Source organism: Falco naumanni, chromosome 6 (genome assembly GCF_017639655.2).
Source record: "Falco naumanni isolate bFalNau1 chromosome 6, bFalNau1.pat, whole genome shotgun sequence".
Taxonomy (NCBI): Eukaryota; Metazoa; Chordata; class Aves; order Falconiformes; family Falconidae; genus Falco; species Falco naumanni.
In genome coordinates this window covers 46,768,311-46,790,856 of record NC_054059.1, presented here as the reverse complement: position 1 = coordinate 46,790,856, position 22,546 = coordinate 46,768,311, and the positions used below count along the sequence as shown (strand labels likewise).

The following is a 22,546-nucleotide window of genomic DNA, read 5'->3' as shown; positions in this document are numbered from 1 at the left end:
CGGAATACTTGAGGCATCGTTCACCGGGGCAATACAGTGACATCTGCCTGTTCTCTTGGTCATGTTCGCTAGTGATTACTTAGCTAAATCACCTTGTGTGGACTCTGTGACTGTGTACCACTTCTCCCTCAAAAAGTTTCAGTTTATACATCACAAAGAGGAAACAGCAAGTACCAACCAGAGAACAGAGTTGCCTGCGTGCAAATACAAATATCGGCAGAAAGACTAGCCATCCTCTAAGAAAGGGTGCGCTTGTGAATGCTGAGGAATCTACTGTGTTGAATCACATCCCTAAATGATTTCCCCCGGGCGAAGGGCTCCGGGCGCGGGCGGGAGGGCGGCGCGGCGGGCAGCGGCCGTGCTCTGCCTCCACCTCCCGGTGGCCGCGAGGAAGGACAGCCAGCGGCGACGCCGTCTGGATTCCTCGTTGATCCACAAGTCAGATGAACAAATGCCTCAAGCGGGGGACAGCCATGCTGTGACAGACAGGGGGGCATGAACAGAGGTTCATTCACGCAAGCTTTTCTCTCAGGATGCTCCCACCCACTGCTCTGGGACACACCAGAAGCGCAGCTACATGCGAAGTGTCGTGGTGCCGATCCAAGAAGGGAGGAAAAAGGTGTCTAGTTTGTGGTAAGGAATCTTTTCAGATTACTATGAGATGCGGATTCCTAGCCATTGAAACACGTATGGCTTTTGGAGGATCCTTCAATACCCAGTGGCAAAGAACCAGGGGATATGGCATTGCCTGCTGAAGCCAACACAGCTAGCAGCAGAAAAAGAGCCAAAGCTGAATCCTTGTTAAGGGGTGCAACTGCAGGGGACAAGCACAGAACACTTCCCAGCTGGCTGGAACCAAGGCTACCGCACGTGTCTGAGGACTGTGGGATCATACAAACCTCTGGCACCAGCCTGTGCCTGGCACCAGAGCCAGGCAGGAAAGTTGCCTCTCTGATGCTGGTAGGCTCTGGAATGAGTTAATAAACTCCTGCCAAACGTAGTGGGGATGGATGAGAGGGTGATACACCATCCACAGCACAGGTAGCTGCTCACCCTGCACCTTCAGCTTTAGAATAAAATCTCTGGCTGAGCGCTGCAAAACCTGCCTCACAGGGTGCTGAGGAACCAAGGGTCTCAGCCACAGCTCCGCAGATCAGACCCTCACCACCTTGCTGCCAGATGCATAGCATGGACAGAAGTATATAGAACTAGAGCCACAAGACTTTGAAAAGCCACAAGCTATGCAACTATTCAAGAGATATCATTACCCTTTATTTCCATAACAGAAATCTTTGTAATGGTATTTCATTGGGCTTTCTTCCCTTTGAAAAGTTCCTGTTGGTTCTATCAGAAACTCCAGGTGGACACACATGTGTGCTTCCAGTCCCAAGTCTGGTGGCTGCTACCAACTCTGACAGAAGAATTAAATTTATTTCAAAACTAACAATGAAAAGAAATGGGCTAATTTAATTACTCAACACGAAATTAATTTCTTCATATTACACTGAACACATTGCCTGTACTTATAAAAGAGAACAGATACTACCCAAACTCTTTCATGGTATAAAATACCCAAGTTTATTCCAGCACATCTACCTTGTTCTATATTTAGGTACAATCCCCCACCTGAAATACTTGCCTGTTTTAAAAGCTGGGTTTCTGTTCACCCATATTCTCTGGTTTCAGATGCTTAGAGGTTTTAAGTCTAACCATGTCATTTTGAATTTTCACAATGGGAACTCTTACAGACACTGTTATGTTATGAGGTAGAGGGGCTTTGGGGCTTTTTACCTACTACTATTTGCATTCTGACCTTTAGCTTTGGCTTAATTAAGATTTTAATGGAAACATGAAGTAAAAAACCTAAGAAAATCAGAATATATAAAGCACAAGTCTTTGTGCTTTCATTGTACCTTCAGCAAACTATGTGAGATTATAAACTGTGTAAAACACAACAGAAAATACAAATTCCCACTTGAGAAAGGAATCAAGTATGTGTTATTCATATACAACTTCTTAAGCATGGAATTAACTCTACATCTATACTTAAGTCCTACTACTGAGAGCAAGTATGTGTTTAAATGTTTTCTTGACTCAGGATCAAATTTTAAAAATACTACTATTTTTTTACTGAGACAAAACAAAGTTTTAGGGAAATGGCATTGTGATATGTCCCATGACTTTTGAGGGTAGTTAGGGGTGTCATCATTAAAAAGAAACATTGTAAAGTTTGTGGATCAGCAAGCTAAGTAAAAACTAGTATTTCATTGTTGAACCTTAACCCTGGTAATCTATTGTTAACTTATTAAGACTCATAACCTTGGGATTATCATTCACTAGAAGCAGACAGGTTCAGAATACTACATACTTCTTGCCACCCAAACAACATTTTTTTGGGAGATATAAGTGGCTTTTATGACTACTAGCCTTAAAAAATTCCTTACCACCTACCGGTCCTTTCTGTTCAATTCCTAAGGATCAGAAATGTTTCACTGCGGAGTGCTCAGATCAGCTGGTTACTGAAGTGAATCTCCATCTCCCACTCCCGTGCAATGAAACCTTTTAAAATCTATTTGCTCTAGCTGCTAAAGAAGGGGGATAAAATACATTTAGCTCCAGGAATAGTGCTAGGAATCTTCATCTAGCTTGTGACAGAAGAATGCATTTGGTGAAATAGTAAAATGATAATACCAGTTTATTACTGATCAAGAGACCACCAGGGTAGCTCAAATCCACGGGAAGATCTCTCAAAGCACCAGAGCAATAGTTTGGTCTGATTTCATCTGTCTAGTGCCAGTGACATTCTTCTTCTCATTTGAGTCAACGGACTTTTGAGTTTTGGTGGCTGTTGGCACATAGTACCAGCTTTTGAAATACTGATTACTCAGCCAAAGTTAACAGAAACAGCTGCAAAACAAGATGTCATTATCTCTGGGTCTTGCTCTGAGTGAGCTACAAGTGCACTGCCATCTGCAAAGAGCAGTTCTTTAATAAGGGGACTTCTGAAGCCTTTGTTTCTGCATATAAACAAGCCAAATTATAAACGTTGCTTGGGGAAATCTGAAACTGGACTCTCAGAGATAGACTCTGTGTTTGTTCTATTTGTTGCTACTGCAAAAATAAATCTCTGTAACACTGAGGTTCTGTAGCTCTAATCACATTTTGCAAGCCAGATTTCCATCCAAATAGCTAACTGAAGATGAGCACTTCTTCAACTAATTTGATCTGTGCCAAAAAGGTTGGGGATTTGGTATTTGGTTTCTTGGTTTGGGTTTTTGGGGTTTTTTTTTGGGGGGGGGTTGGGTTTGGGTTTTTTTTTGGGGGGGAGGGGGTTGTTGTTATTTGGAGGGGGGTGGGGTAATTTTCATGGGTTTTTGCATAGCAGCGTAGAAAGGTTTATTTAATTCTTTAAACTCTTCCTAATAGTGTCAAATAGCATTAGACAGCCTGGTAGTCATAAGCAGCCGTGGCTGTAAAAGAACTGTGGTATTGCACAATTACAGCTAAGAAAGATTCAAAAAAGTGTTTTGCATGATGCAGACCATAAATATACAGACATCTCCATAAGTGCAGCACATTTTTCTGACCCATTCCCTAGTTGATGCTACAAATGTAAGTGCCTTTAAACTGCTGAATGCTGCTGCTTACAGAGGAAAAAATAGTATGACCAGTGGCTCAAAACATTTTAAATATTTCATTTTGTATCACATTGAAGCAATGCTGGGGGCATGAAAGAAGATCATGACTTTCTGATCAATTTGAGGAATTTGGCTATTGATTTGTTTTAATGATAGCCTTTGATTTTGTTTTATTTTTTAAGTTGAAGATAGGCAAAGGCTAATATTACTTGAATGTAATCTTGAAGAGTCTATGACCATGACAGATGTTAAATGTTTTGTATTCTGCTGGTAAAATATGAAGTTGACTGAAATTACACAGTCAACTAATAATTATGTAGACTTAATGCTGGAAAACAAGGAATGTAACTTCATGTCCATTGAAGCCAATAGGAATCCAGACATTAAAGAACACAAATTTGAAGTGAAATGATGTTATTAGATTTATATGGACCCTTTGTACCAGAAAGCTTTCTCACATACATGTTGTTCTAGATCTCCACAAGCCCATTTATAATGCATTCCTCCATCCATTTCTCTTTTTTCAAAACTCAGTGACTTTTCATTGGAAAAACAATGCTAACAGTTTTAATAGAAAAATAATGAATGTATGCTAATAAGAAAATTGTTTGGGTTAAGAAATGCAAAGAAGCATGGAACAAGACACATGATACAGGGAAAGAGGATAGAAAGGCCTGGAAGAAAAAGTCTTTGAGTGCAATTGCAGGGCTCTAAAATAGGCAGAAGGATTAGGCAGTGGTCAGAGCAGAGCGCTGAACAGCTATTGAAAGAAAGTGGATTTATAAACAGAAGTTCAAGCACCAAGGAATGGCTTCAGTGGAGGAAACTATGGCAAACAGGAATGGCTGGGCTCATTCAGAGCTGTGGGAAACATTAACAGAGTCATAAACAGCTGAAGTCTTTTATTAATTTAAACTTTTTAAGCATAACATTTTCAAACTTGTAAAATTTTGAAATCATATTATTCATTCTCTGGTATATGGATAAAACTATTCCCTTTCATTTCTACCCATTATTTAGTTCCCTTTTAGTCTGAACATCTGAATATACTTTCTCTACACCTACCAAATCTCTAGAAGAAACTTGCTTTGATCAGTTTCACAGCTTCGGTCAGAGTTGAACTGTCTTCCTAATATTAAGCAGGTACCGAAGGCTTACTGTCTTCAGCATGGAGTCAATAAGCTCCAACATTTGAGCTTGAAGTTAAACAAGTCTTAAGACTATTTCCTAAACATGGAGGCTTTTCTGAATTGAGGCCTTGGAATAGAGCCGATGCTCTTTCAAGCTGTAGAAAGATACCCAAGCAGTATTTTAAGCATTGCAATTAACAAATAAAAACACTGTTAACACTTCATAAATACATTTTATCTTTTTTAATACTCTTTTGAGCACTGTTTCTAAAGAAAGGGATGTAAGCTCAGTTTCTATAAAGACTTCCAAATTGCAGTGTACTCAGATATTTAACTTGGAGTTACAGCTACGTCTTTATTTAGGTATCTAACTAAAACTGGCCTGATTTTCTGAGGGCAAGACTATGTGTAGGTAGCATTTTTATTCGGACACTGGGGATAGTTGGAAAAATATTTTTTGAGACCCTCAAGCTCTTCTTCAAGCCTTAAATGAAATCTTAAACATCATGCTAAGTATCAGTTGCTCTTAGTTTAACTATTTTAAATTAGCTGAATAATTCGAGATAGGTCTGTTAGTGTACAGAAGGAGCAGAGCGGGATGTTTGCCAGGGAAAAGGTGGTAAGGTAGGAGCAACTGTAAGAGGACACAGACTGCAAAGATTTTGCTTGGACAGAACGTGGTTAGCCGATAACCTTCAGTATCAAGAAGAGTTATGTCCTCAAGTTGTCAGACTTCTCCATGACCATCAGGATCAGACCCAAATAGAAGTGATGGTTTCATGAGGAGTGACTTTCAGGGGGGTTAACACTCACCTTGGTCCTTATGATCCATACTTGGAAGCTTCTGTCCCAGAAGTCAAAAAGTAAGCCATGCAGCCGTGACTGCTACTGCCATGTTGTTGAATCAGTTATGTTCTGAATACAGGTTCCTGGGAGCTGAGATCGTTTTGATGTTCCTATGCTCTTACAGCTCTCACGCAAGTTAGCTGTTCTGGGCTGCTTCCAATCCTTTTAATTTCAGCCTTACTGACATACACACTGTTTTGGCTTTAGGGTTGGCAGCATTCCACTTTGAGATCTAGATGGGATACACAGGTGTCTAGACCAGTTTTGTGAAGAGAATTAATACGGGTCATTGGCAAGGCACAGCACCACCTTAACCCAGCCTTGTGCCTTTTTGTACCACCTTGCCAGGTTGCTGTGGCGGAGTGGTAAATGCAGCAATGTGCTCTCTCTCTGGAGATACAAACATTTCTGGATTTATGGCATGATTTGATGGGATCTGGATGCCAAATATGTATTTTTCCAGTGCCATAGCCTTGAGGTGGATTAGGCTCCAGATTGTTAGGGGGCAGCAGGGATGCTAAATAATGTTCTCTGTTGAGCCGAAATTTGGAAAGTGGAGTTTGGAAAGCTGGGACAAACTCGCTGGCAAGACCTGGCAGGACTTAGGATTCAGAGTCAGATTTTTAGAACATCCCGAGCTTGATTATTATGGTGGCAACGAACAGATCCATGCTGGTTCCTTGCTTTGGCATCCTGCCTCGGGTGCCCGATATCAAAAAGTTTACTGGGCTGCTAAATCCCTGCCTCCTCTCGGCGGCAGGAGGACAACGAGGCGTTAGACAGTGGTTTATACACGTTTGGGGGTTTTTTTCCCATTTTTTTTTTTTGTCTTCTATTTGGACATACCGATGTGGGGACGAGAATAAAAGCAAGCAGGAGCCCAGCAATGCCGGCGTTTCGCTTCTGACGGCCGCGGCGCACCGCTCCTTCGGCGACACGCTCCCAGGCCACGGGCTCGGTGCTGCCGCGCTGCCGCCCGCCGCGGGGCAGCGCCCCGGGACCCCCGCCCGCCGCGGGGCAGCCCCTCCGCACCCCCACCCGCCGCGGGGCAGCCCACCGGGACCCCCGCCCGCCGCGCCGGCGGGGACCCCGGGACCTGCGGCGCAGCCTGGCCGAGCCGCTCCCCCCCGCCTCCCCGGGGAGCTCCGGGCCGGGGGCGCGCCGTGACTCAACGGGCCCGGGCCGAGCGGGGAAACCCCCGCTGCCGCCGGGCTCCGCCGCCGCTGGCAGAGCGCATGTGCGAGGCTCCCGCCGCCGCGCCGCGCCTCGCACCCTCCCGCCCTCCCTTCTCCACCGCCCTCTCGCCCGCCCTGCCTCCCTCCCTGCATCCCTCCCTCCCTCCCTCCCTGCCTCCCTGCCTGCCGCCGCCTCCCTCCGCCCGCCGGCTGGGTGCTGAAGTTGGGCGGATGGCAGCAGAGCAGCTCCGCTAGGGACGAGCCGCCGCAGCCCTTCCCGGGATCGCTCAGCGCCAACTGCACGCAGCCGGGCGGGGGTGGGTAAGGCGCTCCGCGGTTATTTCAGCCTGAACCGTGATAAACGGCATCAAAATGTCTGCTTTATAGTGATGCACGGGGTGGGGGGGTGGACGGACACGACACGGCGGGGGGGGACACCAACCGAACGGGGGGAGGAAGAGGAAGAGGAGGTAGGCGGGAGGGAGGATGGATGGAGGGCGGTGGGGTGCAACAGAAAATGCATTCACCGGGGGGACGGGCCGTGTGTCAGCGTGTGTGCGCGCGTGTAACAACGGGCGGCTGCGGAGGCTGCAAGGGGCGTGTGTGTGTCTGTGTGCCCCTGTGTCTGTGTGCCCCTGTGTCTGTGTGCCCCTGTGTCTCCCTGCCTGCGGTCCACAAAGGGGTGGGGAGCGGTGCCGCCGCGCGCTGCCCGCCCGCGCCCTCCCCGCCCCCCGCGCTCCGTGCCGGGGGTGCCGCGGCTCAGCCGGGCGATGCCACGGGGCATCCGCCGCGCCGGGCGATGCTGCCCAGCCCGGGAGGGGGAGGGACCGGGCCGCCCCCGGGGAAGCATGGGCTGGCGGTGTGACAGCCGCCGGCTCGTAGATGAGGCAGCGCTCCCCCTGCCTTTCCTCTTGACCTTCCCCTCCCCGTAACGCGGGTCTACTCTGCGGGGGGGTGGGTGGGGTGGGAGGGTGGATGTTGTAATTATTGTTGTTGTTATTATTTTAATTCGAGGAGCCGGCGGAAGGTGAGGGTGAACGAAGGAGTCGTTGCTCTAAGAGCGAGAGTTGCTTTTCTGTCCCTCCCTCCCCCCCTCCCCCTTTCTCGGCTACCCCACAGGGCCGGGCCGGGGCCAGGGACCCCCCGCCGTGGCGGCCGGGGGAGGTGGCGGGGCCGCCCCCACCGCGGGCACCGGCGCACCCAGCCTCCCCCGCCCGCCGAGCCCTGCGGCACCGCCATCCCGCTGCCCCGGCCTCCTCCCACCCCTCCCCGGGAAATGCCGGCGGGGGGGCAGGTGGCCGGGCGGGTCCGGCAGGGCAGGGGCTGCCCCCGGTGCCCGTGCCGGTGCCGGGGGGCGCGGGACAGCGCGGCGCCGGGCCCCGAGCAGCGCGGGGCTTCCCTGAGCCCGGGGAAACACCCGCTGCCGCCGCCGCCGGTGCTGCGGGGATGCGGTAATGCTGCCCGGCGCCCGCAGCCCGCCGTGTGCGGCTCCTGCGGTTCTTCACCTCGCCTTGGGATGCACCCGCCCGCAGTTACAGCGGGGCTTGCCTGGCTGCTTCAGCTGTCAGCCCCGTGTTGCACAATTGACAGCTACCTCTTGATTTGGGAGGAAACCTTACCCACACGTCAGGCTTAGCACTGGCAGGGGTAAAATTGAGGATTTTCGGTATTTGGTTTCTTCAGTCCTCTATCTGGATTTTCACCAATGTGTGTCATAGGTTTGCAGCCAGATGCTTTTGCAAAATGGATGAAATCTCGAATACCCTGCTAGGTAAATGTAAGCAAGTTTCGTATCGTCTGGCAATACTGTTATGGGTAACAGGTGATAAATAGCTTTCTACAAATGTTATATTCATGCATTGCAAGTGTGGGGAGTTCTACAAAGGAAGTTAATTCTTTTTCATATCAGTGGATGCTGGTGTCATCATCCTTACGTAAATCAGTAGGAAATTTTCCTGTGGCACAAGCCATTAGGCAAACAAATTATTTAACCGTTACAGAGAAACAGTGTTACACATTGTTACCACTTTTGTCAAATGTGTAGTTTTATTTTAGTTCATATCCACAATAAGCAAATCCTAATAAAATATACATGCGCCCCACCCCAATAAGTTTACGGCCTAAGATGCAAAGGCTATGATACGCACAAGTACTTACCTCCCTAAAATACACGAGCATTAGACATTTAAATGCCTTTTCCATCAGGGCCTTGGATCCTTTTAAGTAGCCAAAATAAGAACGTAATTTGATTAAAAGCATACGATCAAAAAAATTGCTATAGTGAGTTGAACATCTAGTCCAATATCCTGGCTCTGACTACAGTCATTAGCAGATGCTGAAGGGAGAAAAACGGAAGAAACAGGATTGGTATACAGCAATCTTTTCCTGGTATATCCTTTCAAGTTCCAGCAAACTGTAGTACAGGGATTTCTTAAACTGGGGTTTACTCCCAGATCATCATATTTAATAAGCCCTTGAATTTCTCTACTCCCTTTTTTTTTTCATGCATTTATACCTTGGTCTCAACCACATTCTGTGGCAGTGAGCACCACGATTTAATTATGTTTTGTGTGAAAAAGTACTTCCTTTTGTTTGCTGTGAACCTGCTGCCTGATAATTTCATTCAGTGCTCCTTAGCTTTCTTATGTGACAAGGAGCACATACTGTGTCTGTACAAAGCACTCGGAGTGTCCTCTCACACCAGAGCAGGTACAGCACTGGCAGTTCAAGTCCCTTCATTTTATTTGTCACTGAGTTGAGAGTTCTGCCTAGGGGTGTAAAGCCATATGCACTCCTCGGTTTTTACATTGAAATCTACAGATAAGAATAGTCATGCTTTTTCTTGTTATGCAACATGGATGTTTGTGCATAAAGAATTGCCCTGAACCCATGAACTCATTTCAAGAAGGCTACTGAAAAGCTGTCTGTTGAAAATTAACTCCCTGCTCTATTGATTTGAATTGAAATCTGACTGACAACTAGGTGAAAAATTCCCTATGCTAATACAGTTTTCTACCTACCCTGAAAAGAAGATGAAATGTTTTATTTTCAAACTGCAATTCTTCATTTCCAAGAAGTACACTAAATAAAAAGTGCAAGTTATATGTCAAGGGGCATATATCTATGAACTCGGTACCATTGAATTAGCATCACTTTTAATTGCTCTGTGTGATTGTTCATTATAAGGATGAGCATAGTTAGCATAGTTGCAAAAGTAAAGTTTAAATGCCCCATAAAATCTAACTGATCTGGAAGGAGCTGTGACAGAAGTTCTTCTCCCCAAGAGTACTACTTAGTTCACATCATGCATGAGGAGCACTAGTACTGATCAGACCAACATTGCAGAAAGCTCCCCTGATCTCACCTCAACCCTGCTTTGATTTCCTCACAAAAAATAATAGAGGAATAAGAGACCAAAGAACCACAAAAGCACAGCCTGGACCCAAAGACCCAGAAGTTCTCAGAGTTTGAAATCAGCAGCAGACACAATTTGGAGCAATGCAATCCACAGCAGAATGTGGACAAGTGGAGAACAGTAGAAACCCACGTGAGTTGTGAAATCCTTCACAAAAAATAAAACGCTGGGAACCTCAGATGCAGTAATCAGCATCTCCCTAAAGACTAGAAGAAGAAGAGGCTGAGTGGTATCATTATGAAGACAGGATAGGAGGGACGTCAGCCAGTCTCAGACTTAAGCCAGTTTCAAACGAAATATGGGAATGATTTTCCACTTATGGGTGGCATATATGTGTTTATATATGTGTGTGTATACATATCTGTGGCAAACCATATATATATATATATAATCTATAAAATTCCCTTCACAGAAAATATGTTAGCTTGAATAAATTTTACAATCCTAGTATCTTTTAAATAGCACTTTCTTTCTTGTATGCTTCACACGCTTGCCTGTAACTATGAAACATATGGAGGTACTTAGGACTGTGCTAGAAGTGTACTACGTGATACAGTATTAGCTCTTACAGAGATGTTCATCACAGTTCCATTAGCTTCCTCCTGATCATGTCTCCATGATGTCAGGTAGAGATTTATTTTGCACTTGTACCAAGGTCTCAGCTTCAGCTTTTTTAATGAAAAATACATCCTAACCATACTTGTAGTGCTTACTCTGTGCACACAGAACAAGTTTTTTAAGAACATAAAATTCATGTGCTAATTGGCTTGAGTTAAAATTAGTTAAAAAATAAATCCTTCAAGAAATTTGGCATTTCTGTTGGCTTATTCTTTCTCCTAAGTAGTCTTAATAATGAAGTAATGCAATCAAACTTTCCATATTGTTAAGTAATTAAAAGCTTGTGCGTAGGGTATAAAAACAAATTAATAGATGAAGTTGTAATTAAGTTTATCTATTAATGATTGTAGCTAATGTCTATAACTATACAGGCTGCAAGTAGGCTTGTGTGAGTAGTAGCTTCACTGCTGACTCCTGGGGGGCTTACTGCACCCTCCAAAGGAGCTCAGCCCTTCAGCTCAGCACCTCTTCAGGTCTTGGCTATAGTGGGTCTGAGACAGGGAGCTGCATGCACATCTGACTCCAGTCCTCCAGCAGGTTAACCAGTTCAGAGAGATCTTTTCTGCAAAGATTTTCTGTTTCGACTCGAAGTTGGGTATCTGCTCTCAGAAGGTTTCCCTTAGCGCTGCTGCTGTCTCTTAACATGCACAAAGGAAGCAGCCATGCAGTGTGACGGTGGCAAAAAACCTAGGGGAACGCTTAGAAGCACACAAACAGCTGAACTCGGGGCCTGCGCTGCTTCTCCTGCCCAGCCACCATCTAACTTGCGCCTTGAATAAACATGGGTCCTCCAAACCAACACAGGGGCTTGATTCCCTAGCATGCTTTATCTGTTTTGCACTGCTGCAGTGATGCAAAATAGATGTAAACTCATTTTGAATGATGGGTATGCTTTGAATAATTTGTGCTGTTCTGGTATATTAATGAATCTGGGCTTAAATTTTAAAAAAAGAATAAAAGTATTGCAAGGTTGATTCTGTCATATCTTCATGTAACTTTTGAGTGACAGCTTTGCCTTTAAGTTCCTTGTTTATAAAATATGAATTAAATGCTTCTTACCTTTCATACAATCGAATTTTTCATACATTATTTACTTTGTAAGCAAATGGTGGTATGTTCTTAGAAATCAGTACATTTCTAGACAGAATGTATGTGGGGAATAACGGGGGGGGAGGTGGAATAGAAACAAAAAATTAATAAAATCTTAAATCCTAAAGCCAAGCATTATTACTTAAAGACACTCAGACATCTTAAACACTACATCTGCACTGTATAATCTTTCTGCATGCAAAAATACTATACATCTAGCCTAGTTTCTTCAGCGAGAGAGGGAGTAAATTAGTGAGTGATGCATTAACACAGATATGCAGCTTCTGCTACCAAAGCAGCTTCACTTAAAGCAGCTTGGCTGCTCTCTCCAGTGATGCCAGCGCTGTGCTTGGTGAAATGCGAGAGAGATTGGAAGCTGGACCACTCTGTATAGCCCTAACTCTATACTTACAGACTAGCAGAGAGTATACCAGAGTGATGCTGCCTTTAAAGGAAGACTGCCGCTCTGTCACGGCTCCCTGCTGTAAAAGCCACCTTGCTCTGTAGTTTTAGTCAAGTGCGAGTCCAAGCAAGACTTGGTCTTACTGTTTTAGGAAGGCTGAATATGGCTTTGCTGTGCTGTTTTGCTGTGCTGTGGTATGCTGTAACAATGTCTTCATTTAAAAGCAACTCTTGTCAGTTACAGTAAAATAATCTTATGAGATAAGGCAATTAAACCACAGGAATCATACATGAAGGCTCTCATGCTATCCTTGGCACAGCATTTTTATGCCTACTGTAGTTCAGACAGCTTTCAAACGAGAGAGCTCGAAACACTGGGCACCCCCAAGAGGCAATGTGTCCCAGGGGTATCGCAGCCGCAGCAAGGAGCTGCAGGAAGTCCTTACCTTTCTCACAGTACCACTGGCCGGCTACTATCACTATATGCACACTGATGTCCTAAAAGCCTAAGTTAGAGGGAAATCGTAGAATCATGGGATGATTTGGGTTGGAAGGGACCTTAAAGATCAGCTAGTTCCAACCCCCCTGCCATGGGCAGGGACCCCTCCCACTAGACCAGGTTGCTCAAAGCCCCATCCAGCCTGGCCTTGAACACTTCCAGGGATGCGGCATTCACATCTGGGAAACCTGTTCCAGTGCCTCACCACCCTTACAGAGAAGAAATATATAGTAATTTTTTAATACCATTGTTACTGTTTATCATACATATAATAGAGAGCAACCTTCTGGAGTAAGGAATTTCTTATCCAATCCATCTTGTTATGACAGAACTTCAGGCAGTACATGCTCTCCGATACTCACATTGCACCAGACCTTTGGGTAGTACAGATGCTGACTTGTCAATGATTTGCATCATATGAAAATCAAGAACAGTGAGTAATAACTTCCTGTACAAGGGCTTCACAAGTAGCTTTCTTATAATGAATGTAAGTGGGAAGTGTGTTCCTAATTACTCAGCGTCCAAAAAGTACTTTTATGTCCCAGTCCTATTATCTTCAGAAATTACAAAGTCCTAAAATATTAATCAGGTACTTCATAGATTTCAAGATGGGTCTGGGAAGAGAGGAGTGAGATGTATAAGTTATTTTATCATTCAGATAGAATGGTTTGAAAATATATCCAGAAATTATTTTCATGTTTAACTCTTAAACTAGTGTGTTGGCATGGAGTTGTCATATAATGGTCTGATAATCTAATCAATACAGCTTGATATCTGATAATCTGGAGTCTAATTTGTAGCATTTTTTCACTATTTTATGTATGTGTCCAAATATTTGTATAAACCCTTGCTGATCTTCACAATGTAAAAACCCCAGATGATAATAATAATCAGAGTCTCAGCTGTATGGTAAGCATTGTGCTGACCGGAATAGACTATGATGTTTTCAGATTCATTCTGTGATTATTTGATATGTAAAATCAAGTCATAGACCCACCACAAAAAAATTTAGTACTGGTGTGGTGAGGGTCTTGAAAAGGATAGAGAGAATACTTCTATGTAATGAATGCAGCAACTTCATAAATTATGAGGTTATGAAAGAAGCAGCTTTGAGTTGATAGCTCATGTAGGACTGGGCATTGGCCAGTGACTCAGTATACAGTGATTCACTGTACAGAAATCTGACTGTTCATTGGATTTGTCCTGAGCTCCCTCTGCAGAAGAACCATCCCATATGGAGTATCTGTCTCAAAGCCTATGTCTGCACTGCAAATGGCAATGTAGGGTAGAGATACCTGACAGAGGTTGGACACTTGAAAAATCTAGTTAAAGCAGCACTGAGCCCTGTGCAAGAAAATGACCTTATTTTACCTCTACTGTCTGTATGTCATCTTGCATCCTGCAGTGTAGGCTACTGAGAAATAGAAATCCACTCCTGAAGTTTTTCTATTTTTAAGCTAGAGGGCTCCTGAAGGCACTTAACATGAAATATGTTCCATACTCCAACCGTTGCCTTAGCTGTTCTTAAACCTGCCTCAATTGATCAATAACCCTCTTCATCTAAGGACATCACAACTGTTGTTTCAATAGCAGTCAGTGAAAAATACAGAAGTAACATGGATTTCACATGGCTGTCTAATCTGTCTGAGATTTTGCCTTTATGTAGCCAAGGTAGCACAGCTCTTCTGGGTGCAGGATTGCACTGAGCACTTTGTTTACTTGCCGTGACTCTCAGCTGTTGTTAAGAGTCCCAGGTTCTATCTCTGTAAAATAAAACCCTGAGCTTGTGCACCAGAACTTGATCATCTATGCACTAAATCATTAGAATGGCCCCAGACCTGGCTGGAAAACTACCACAGTCCAGGAACCATTCCCAATAAAATGCTTGTATGAGGCTGTCCTGTTACCCAGAGCCGGTCAGTCTAATTATATGAATATAACTAAATTGGCCATTTGGCATCAGAGCCAGAGAACAAGCCCTGGAATTGCTTAGCTTTCCAGTACAGATGCATCACATGTCTCCAGGATATCGCCTCCAGCCTCTGATTTTGGCCTGCATCCTTTCCTAGGTGTATGATATTAGATTCAACCAAAGTAAATCCATGTTTGCTGTGATTTACTTACCAATGGATCCAGATCACCTTAAGTCAGTGATTTACCCTTGATAGTTTATATTGTTGCCTTGATATTTGCCTACTACAAACAGTAGTGTTGGTGATTTTTTGTAGTTCTTTGTTTTCTTCATAGTAGAGGGGAAGGTTGTTAAGTAGTATAAAAGAACATATTCTTGAAGAATCCAGTTAGAAACACACCTGCTTAATAATTATTCCTCATTTTTAATTTCAGACCATTATTTATCAGGTTTTAATACATTTAATGTTTATCATGTTGATTTTTGCCATGCTGATTCTACAATCACAATGTTGTGCATACTAACAGAAGTCAACATATTCCAGTTAACAATATCGCCATCAACTTTAGCCATCAAATTGGTAATCTTCCGTAAAATATGAATTTATAACCATCTCATACTGATCAAAAAAATATATAGTTTTAAATTTTGTATTTAGCATAACTCATATTGAATGGCTTTAATTATGTTGAGTTCATTCAAGTCCTTCATGTGTTTATTATTATTAATAATCTGTCAAATCTGTGGGATGAGGTGGATATTATTTATGTTCAATTCATTTCTTTCATACATAACAGGAGAGAGAATTGTTTAAGCATATTAACTAAGAAAGTGTAAAGTTTAGGAAAGGGGAATGGCTCGTATTTCTATGTGCATGATATAATAGGAAAATTATATACCTTGTATGGCTTTGCTTCTACTGCTTTTCTTGGTCAGGCATATAATGCTGTGACAAATACTGTGACCTGGTTTCATACGATGTGTAAAAGCAGGTGACATTTCAGGATTTTTTTAAGAAAATAGAGAATCCAGAAAGTTCAAAACAGTAGAGGAGGAGGTAACTATCTTTCATGTTATTATTATCTTGAGAATCTAGACAATTTAGTAAGCACTGAGATACAGAACACATTATGAAAAGGCTGCTACTATCTTTTCAGATTTCTAGGATTTAGACCTAGTGTTTTAAGATAATTGTCCCATCATGCCATCTTTTCTACAAGCTCACTTTTCAATCACATCACCTCTGCATGCTGGGACAACAGCACTGCTATATCACAGAAAAGAAATTCAGATACATATCAATTAAACAATTACAGGATCACACAGTAAAACAGTGGCAGATGCGGAAATCAAATGTGAGGGGCAAAATTCCAAATTCTTGTTGATTTCAAGGGTCAAAATTTAATGTTAAGAATCTTGTGTCCCACTCCGCTTGACAGCTTCCTTTTTACCAAAGTAATGCTGTTATATAAAATATCAGAGAGAGCTTAAGATCCAGAAAATCTCCAGATCCAGAAAGTCTCCAGGACAAAACTGGGAATTTGCAGTTGATCAGAAGTCAGTCTTTTCAATCAAACATTCTTTGACATTCTGAAGATGACCAGAGCAAAACCCATCCAATATAATTACACTGTTCCCTTGAACATGTAACATGAATATCAATATGAAAAGTATTAGTTATGGCCATATTAGGAAAAAAAATCCTCAGTAAGCAAAAAACTTCAAGAATATGAAGACTTTGGATGGTTGAGCAATGTAGCCCTACATTTAAAAAATGAGAAGGAGAAAATGGAAGCATGTAGCAGGTGGCATGATACCTTCTGCATGTATCTCCTGACATTCAGCTCATTGGTTCTTTAAAATAGTCGGGGATTTTTGTGATCCATTAAACCATTACCTGTAAATCTGCCATCCTCATAAAAGGAGGTAACTTCAATACAGTAAATAACAGATGTCCTAGCTTTACCAAATAAGGTGTAAAAAAATTCTATCTGCATTTCTTTTGGTTTGTTAGTTTTTATGATAAAAGATCCTGTAAGATCACAGTTATAATACACACACAACAAAATGTTTTTACAGGTAATAACAGAGTGGACTAACTAGTCAACTTATGCCTAATTCTAGTATAGAATGCAGAATACATTTTCTAACCCCAGATTACTCTGAATTTTAACAAGACTGCATTCTTGGGCTTGATCAGAGCTTGGTCTATGGGAGATGCTCTAATCAGTCTATATCAGCATATACTTTATATATGCTTATATATAGCTCTTTGTAATTTAGGCTAAGATACTTTGAATTAATTGTCTTCTGCTTACCATGGTGAGAGAACACATCCATGGGCTGTGGCATAAGTTACCACCAATCAACTTCTCCAGTAAATATCGGAAGTGTGCTGATGGCCCAAGTAAATGCAATGTAGTTTATTTCTTAATTAAAAGAGGTAAATTACTGCATGTCCCTCCCTTGTTTTTGGGTTTTTTTTTTTTTTTGTTTGTTTGTTTTTGGTTGTGGTTTTGTTTTTGTTTTTTTTTTTTTTTTTTGGGGGGGGTCTCTTCAAGTAAATGTGGTCTAAAATAACTGTAATGTAAGAAGACTAAATTTGTCTGAAAGTGTAATTTATTGCAGACCCAGCTCTAAATGGGATTTGGTTGGTTTAAGGTTCCTAGAGATTTCAAAACTCCAAATAATTTAATTGCTACTAATGTGTAAGGCATTTTTCCATTAACTTGAATGGAATTCTATGGCAGAAACTTCTAACATGCAATGCTTGCCATCAGTCATATTTCAAATGTGATTGCAAGGCTCTATTTAGGCTCTGTTAATTAGAAACTTCTGCCGGACTCTCAGATCGTACGCAACAAGGGGACTGAATGCTGCAGCACCTTGACTTTGACTGCACCCCATGCTGTGAGGTACTAGCTGGGATCACCTAAAGACAGTATTTTATGTTTTAAAACCAAGTTGGGTACTATTCATACAGCAGACTTTTTTTTTTTTTTTTTTTTTTTACCCTATGTTAAACCCCGAGCTATGTAGGTGAGAGACTGTTTTAAATTGTGCTGGAGCCCTGTCCTGTGAGGTACAGAGTGTATCCAGCCGAGTGCCAAGCAAATCAACTGCTATCGAACCAGGCTGGCAGTGTGCGCTCAGCAGCATTCTGGATTAGACTGCTTTTCATTAGTATGGCCAATTCCAGCAGGTGGCTTAATAGTAGTTTTAGGAACACTGGAAAATAAGAACACAGGCTGGAGGGAACACCCTGGCTAATTGCATCCCATCTCCGGCTGTTTCCAGCAACTCGTTCTTACCTTTCCTTCCTTTTCTGGATCAAGTTAAGATTAAAAGCAGGAGGGGTTTTTTTACATCTATTCTTACTCAAAGGCTGTTCCAGAGCTCCTGTTGAAAACCTTTTTCTCACTTCCAGCTACACTTATTCAAAGACAGCTTATTCCCCATTTGTTCTGGTGCAATCATCCATATTAAATTGGCCTGCCTCCCTTCCATTTATCCACCTGACACACTCATCTCCCTCACCTTTAAGTATTTGTTCCAGTAATGCTCTTTAGATCAAACAGACATCAGAAGATGGAGGGAACACTCAGAATGCAAAATCTTTGTATCTTATGAAGAAAGGGGTCTCAAATGCCATGGCAGCAGCACTCTTTCCCATCACAGAACCCCTCTCCAGCCCTTCCCCTTCATAACTTCATCTGGAGCTCTCTGGAGTATGAATGCAGTAGGCTGTGTGACTACTTCATGAGCATCCTCTCACTCCTGTTTATGTAAAGGAGATCCCTTGCCAAGGAGCATTCAAGGTTCCGCTAATATCTGAAGAAAACTGCCGCTTGAGTTTCAGTGCTGTGACGCAGTGCGATCCTTGCTGTGAATAGTGGCTGCAAAACGCATCAGAACATGTGTGTAAGGAAAGACTTACTGACATAAATTGGGGGGAGGGTGTGTGCGCGCACGCTAAAAGTGTCTCCATTTTTTTCTCTTTCACCAAAATACATTTCCATGTTGATTTGGATACAAAAAAGCTTCAGTATCAGTATAATTTCTCTTTTCAGACAAAATGGCTTTTTCAGGAAACTCTTCTGTAAGTTACTTATAAGTGCTTCTCCATCTTGGCATCTTGTAGGACTAGATAAACAAACAAAATATTAATTTAGAAATTTAGCTATTAGTCTAGAAGAGCAGAGTTCCAACAGTAATAACTATGCAAATGTTTTCGTTCACCTACATGAGATTGCACAGGACAAACAAAAACGTCTATCGTTTTGATTTGTTGCTGCATGAGTCACCTTCAAAAGAAAAGTCAAATCACACGAGAAAATTAAACATTTGTCAAGGAAATGAAGAATCTGGGCCACTAGGATGAATTGGCTGATGATTATTTTTAAGAGTTCAGTTCTGTTATGAACTAGGTGTTGATCCACTTGCAGACTTGTATGGGAAGAGATCATGCTGCTTTATGAGGGTTTTGCACTCACATCTAAAAAGTTGGGTTTACACCCAAGAAGAGGTTTGAACTGACAATAAGCATGCTGTATTCTTTATTCTTCTTGCTATCATCCTACCTGTTACTATGCACTGAGAAAAATGCTTAGCCCTATCTCAGAACAGGGACCTCCCTAGGTAAAAAAATCTGTCTGTGCCCAAACTTATGGTGGCTGAACAATGACCAAACATCTGATGTGATCAGCGGGTAGATATGCTTGACCCAAAAATGCAGTTATAACATGTCCTCAGTTTACTTTTTACAATTTTTTTTTAAAAAAGTATTGTTCAAACAAAGCCATTCAGAAACCATCTAAATTTGGCTTCCAGACTGTGTGAGATTTTGAGTGCTTTGTCGCTACTCCTGAGCGATGTATAATGGAAATGTAAAGGTCGGTACTGTTAGCACATTGAAAACATTTCTATCCACATCTCCTTCCTAAGATGTTCATGGGTGACATAGCAGTGGGCAACGTGTTGTATTGTCTATGTGTGTCAGAAAACAGTTCCCTGATCAGAAAAGGCAGCTACCCCAAGGCTGTAGGTATGCATACACCATTTGTTAAAGGCCAGTCTGGAGCTCAGACCCTCCCAACAAACGTGGGGACAACACTGAGCTGGTCTGGTGCCCAGGTGATAAGCACTTATTTTCTGAGCATCCAGAGGATGGTTACTGCATCAGGCATTCCGCATCCCACCCAGGCTGGAGTGCCTGAGCCTCCCTGGCTCTGCTGCTGTCATGGTGTCACACACAGGCACAAGAAATATTGTCATCTGGTTCGCAAGACAACGCTGTGGAAGGACCGTGGGGACTTGCCATGCTTACAGCTGGCAGGGACCTGTGGGTTTTATCCCCTTGTAAGCAAAGCTTCTCAAAGGCAGACAGAAAGTTTCCTGAGCATATGTTTATTCTTGCTAGGACTCTAATCTAATCTGCAACTCCCCAAAATCAAAATTTCAGATGTGGGTTTAGATGGAATATCGTTGGCAGGAATATCTAACTGTTGTCTTTTCCCCGAAGTAATTGGTCATAGTACAATTATAGCAATAAGACTATAAGTTAGGGAGAAGCCAGAGAAAGAAAATTCAGGAAGTTTTGAGACATTTAGATTGTCTTTGAGAGGTATCTATAACTTTTTCCAAAATATTAATGAGAATGGGAATGTTAGAAGTAGATCTGCAGTGGTATAGAGGGTCAGTGACCAGGGATGATTTCTAACAATAAGAGCAGACATACTTTCTTAAGGTGTTTGGTGCTACTGCATCGTGAAAGAGGGAATAAAAAAATATTCTCCACAAAAGTATCATAGTGCTTGCCCACAGGTCTATCCCAGCGAGGAAATGTGTTAGTTCAAATCAATAATTAGAAGGAAAAAGTCTTTCCTACATTTCCACACAACTGAATGATGAACATGAACACAGGCCTTCACCCTAGCAGAAAAATCTGCAAAATCTCACTTTGTGACCAAATGTGCAGGTGGTTCAGTTTAATTTTGACTAGTTCTTTTCACAAGACTACAAAAAAATTCCCTGCAGGAGGAAGTGCTTGTGTCAGCTCCACAGAGAACAGAAGTTTATCCTATTCACGTAAGTGGGTTGAATCTTCTATTGAGATGCTAAATAATGTTTCATTGCCTTCCATACAGCCCTTCCAAACTAACTTTTTTATGCCACGTTTAAATTCATTGTGAGCCTTTTGCCCCTGGCTCTCCAGCTGTTTCCCTGCTCACATCCTGAGTCAAGAGCTGCTGAAGTTGGGGAGCAGGAAGACCGAATTATTGACAGGGATGGTCTACAGAAAACTTTAGAGAGTGTGTACACCTCAGAATTGGCTATCCAGATCTTCCAGGAAAAGGAACAAATCTCAGGAGCAGAAGTAATAACCAGCACAGACTGAGAGAACACAGAGATGTTAAAAGGACCTTTAAAGCGTGAAAGGGCAATAAACAGGCATAATAGACATTGAAATTGTAATGGTAGAGAACAATGAAGGTACTGAAGTGAGAACATGAGTCTGGGTGCTAGTTAGTGAAGAAAAAAGGGGATTAGTGAAGAAAGGTGAATTAAATGGCTACAGTGATACAATCTTGGAAGTATGGAATAGGAGAGTAGGATGCTGAAAAGTAAAGGTCAGGGGGCAGAGAGAGGCTTTTTGCTATGGAAATAGTAAGGAGAGAGGGATTTTAGAGCTCAGAAAAATGAACAACAGTATTTCGCAACAGATAAGATGATAAATGAAGGAGAGAGGTGTTGATCATAACTGAAGTTTAAAAGCTTGGGAACAATGCGATCAGAAAGATTATGGTACAGAACAGAGAAGAAAATTTGGAGAGGAGATAAAGACTTTTCTGTCTATCCAACGAACTTAAATTGCCAGTGCAACATCAAGGAGAAGAAAGCCATGCACCAGTGGGTGAAAGGCTGGAAAGAACAGTATCTCACCAACAGTAAACTGCCTAGATGGGTGCCAGTGTAGACTTAAGGCAGTAGGGGAACATGTTGTGGGAAAAAGAAATCCATCATTAAAGATCTAGAAAAAGAAGCAGGAGATACTGAAGAATTTTCTAGTAAGGACTGAGGGGAATGGAAGAAATGCATTATAGTCACTTTTTAAAATAAAACCTGATTTCTAATGGCTTTTGATTATTAGAAGATGTTTGTAGCATCTGAGGTGTTTATAAGTACTTATAAGGAGATGTTTTTTCAGCCCAAATGTTAAGAAAGGTAATACCAAGTCCTGCTTTAGAATGAAGTGTTAAAAATTAAAATAATTTCTTTATGTGCAAGAAATAGTGACATATGGACAACAACAGAACAACAACAAAACCACAAAAAACATGTTGAGTTTTCCTTTGCTATCCTCAACTAGAATTTCTTCCTAAGGCACTCAAAACTATGTGCCATTCAACTAAATCTCCTTGATCTGGAGCTAACAAGAGATTAGAACTAACAATTAGATAACACTTCTATTCCCTTTCCTCCTTTCTGATCCTACCCCACACTCAAAACAGGTAAGACGCCTCTGGCTAAGTAAGAACAGACAACCTTCCTGAATAGAAAGGAGATCAACTTTTCCAAAGCAGTGCTTTCTTTGGATCTGGAAAACTGCACATGAAGAGAAAGAAGGCAGAAAACTTTTGATAGCAATAAAAGCTCATGACATTCCTAGATTTGCTTTATGTGGCAAATCTACTGGAGACCTTTCTTACTGACAGCATGCTTTCTATTACAAGACCAAGGTGCTAAGGAAGAAGGTACTATTGAACAAACTGCAAGTCTCCCAAAGGTTCTGTTGCTCTTACAGATAATTCAAAATTTCATT

General features: G+C 42.4%; 1 protein-coding gene across 2 annotated transcripts in view; it reads left to right on the top strand.

The window, feature by feature from the left end:
- Positions 1-6,958: 6,958 nt before the first annotated feature.
- The window catches only part of RGS17 (regulator of G protein signaling 17), a 76,119-nt gene continuing 60,531 nt past the window's right edge, over positions 6,959-22,546 (top strand). For both annotated transcript variants that reach the window (XM_040599340.1, XM_040599339.1), the window contains exon 1: positions 6,959-7,106. The gene's annotated coding sequence lies outside the window, so the exon portion shown is untranslated. The remainder of the gene's footprint in view (positions 7,107-22,546) is intronic.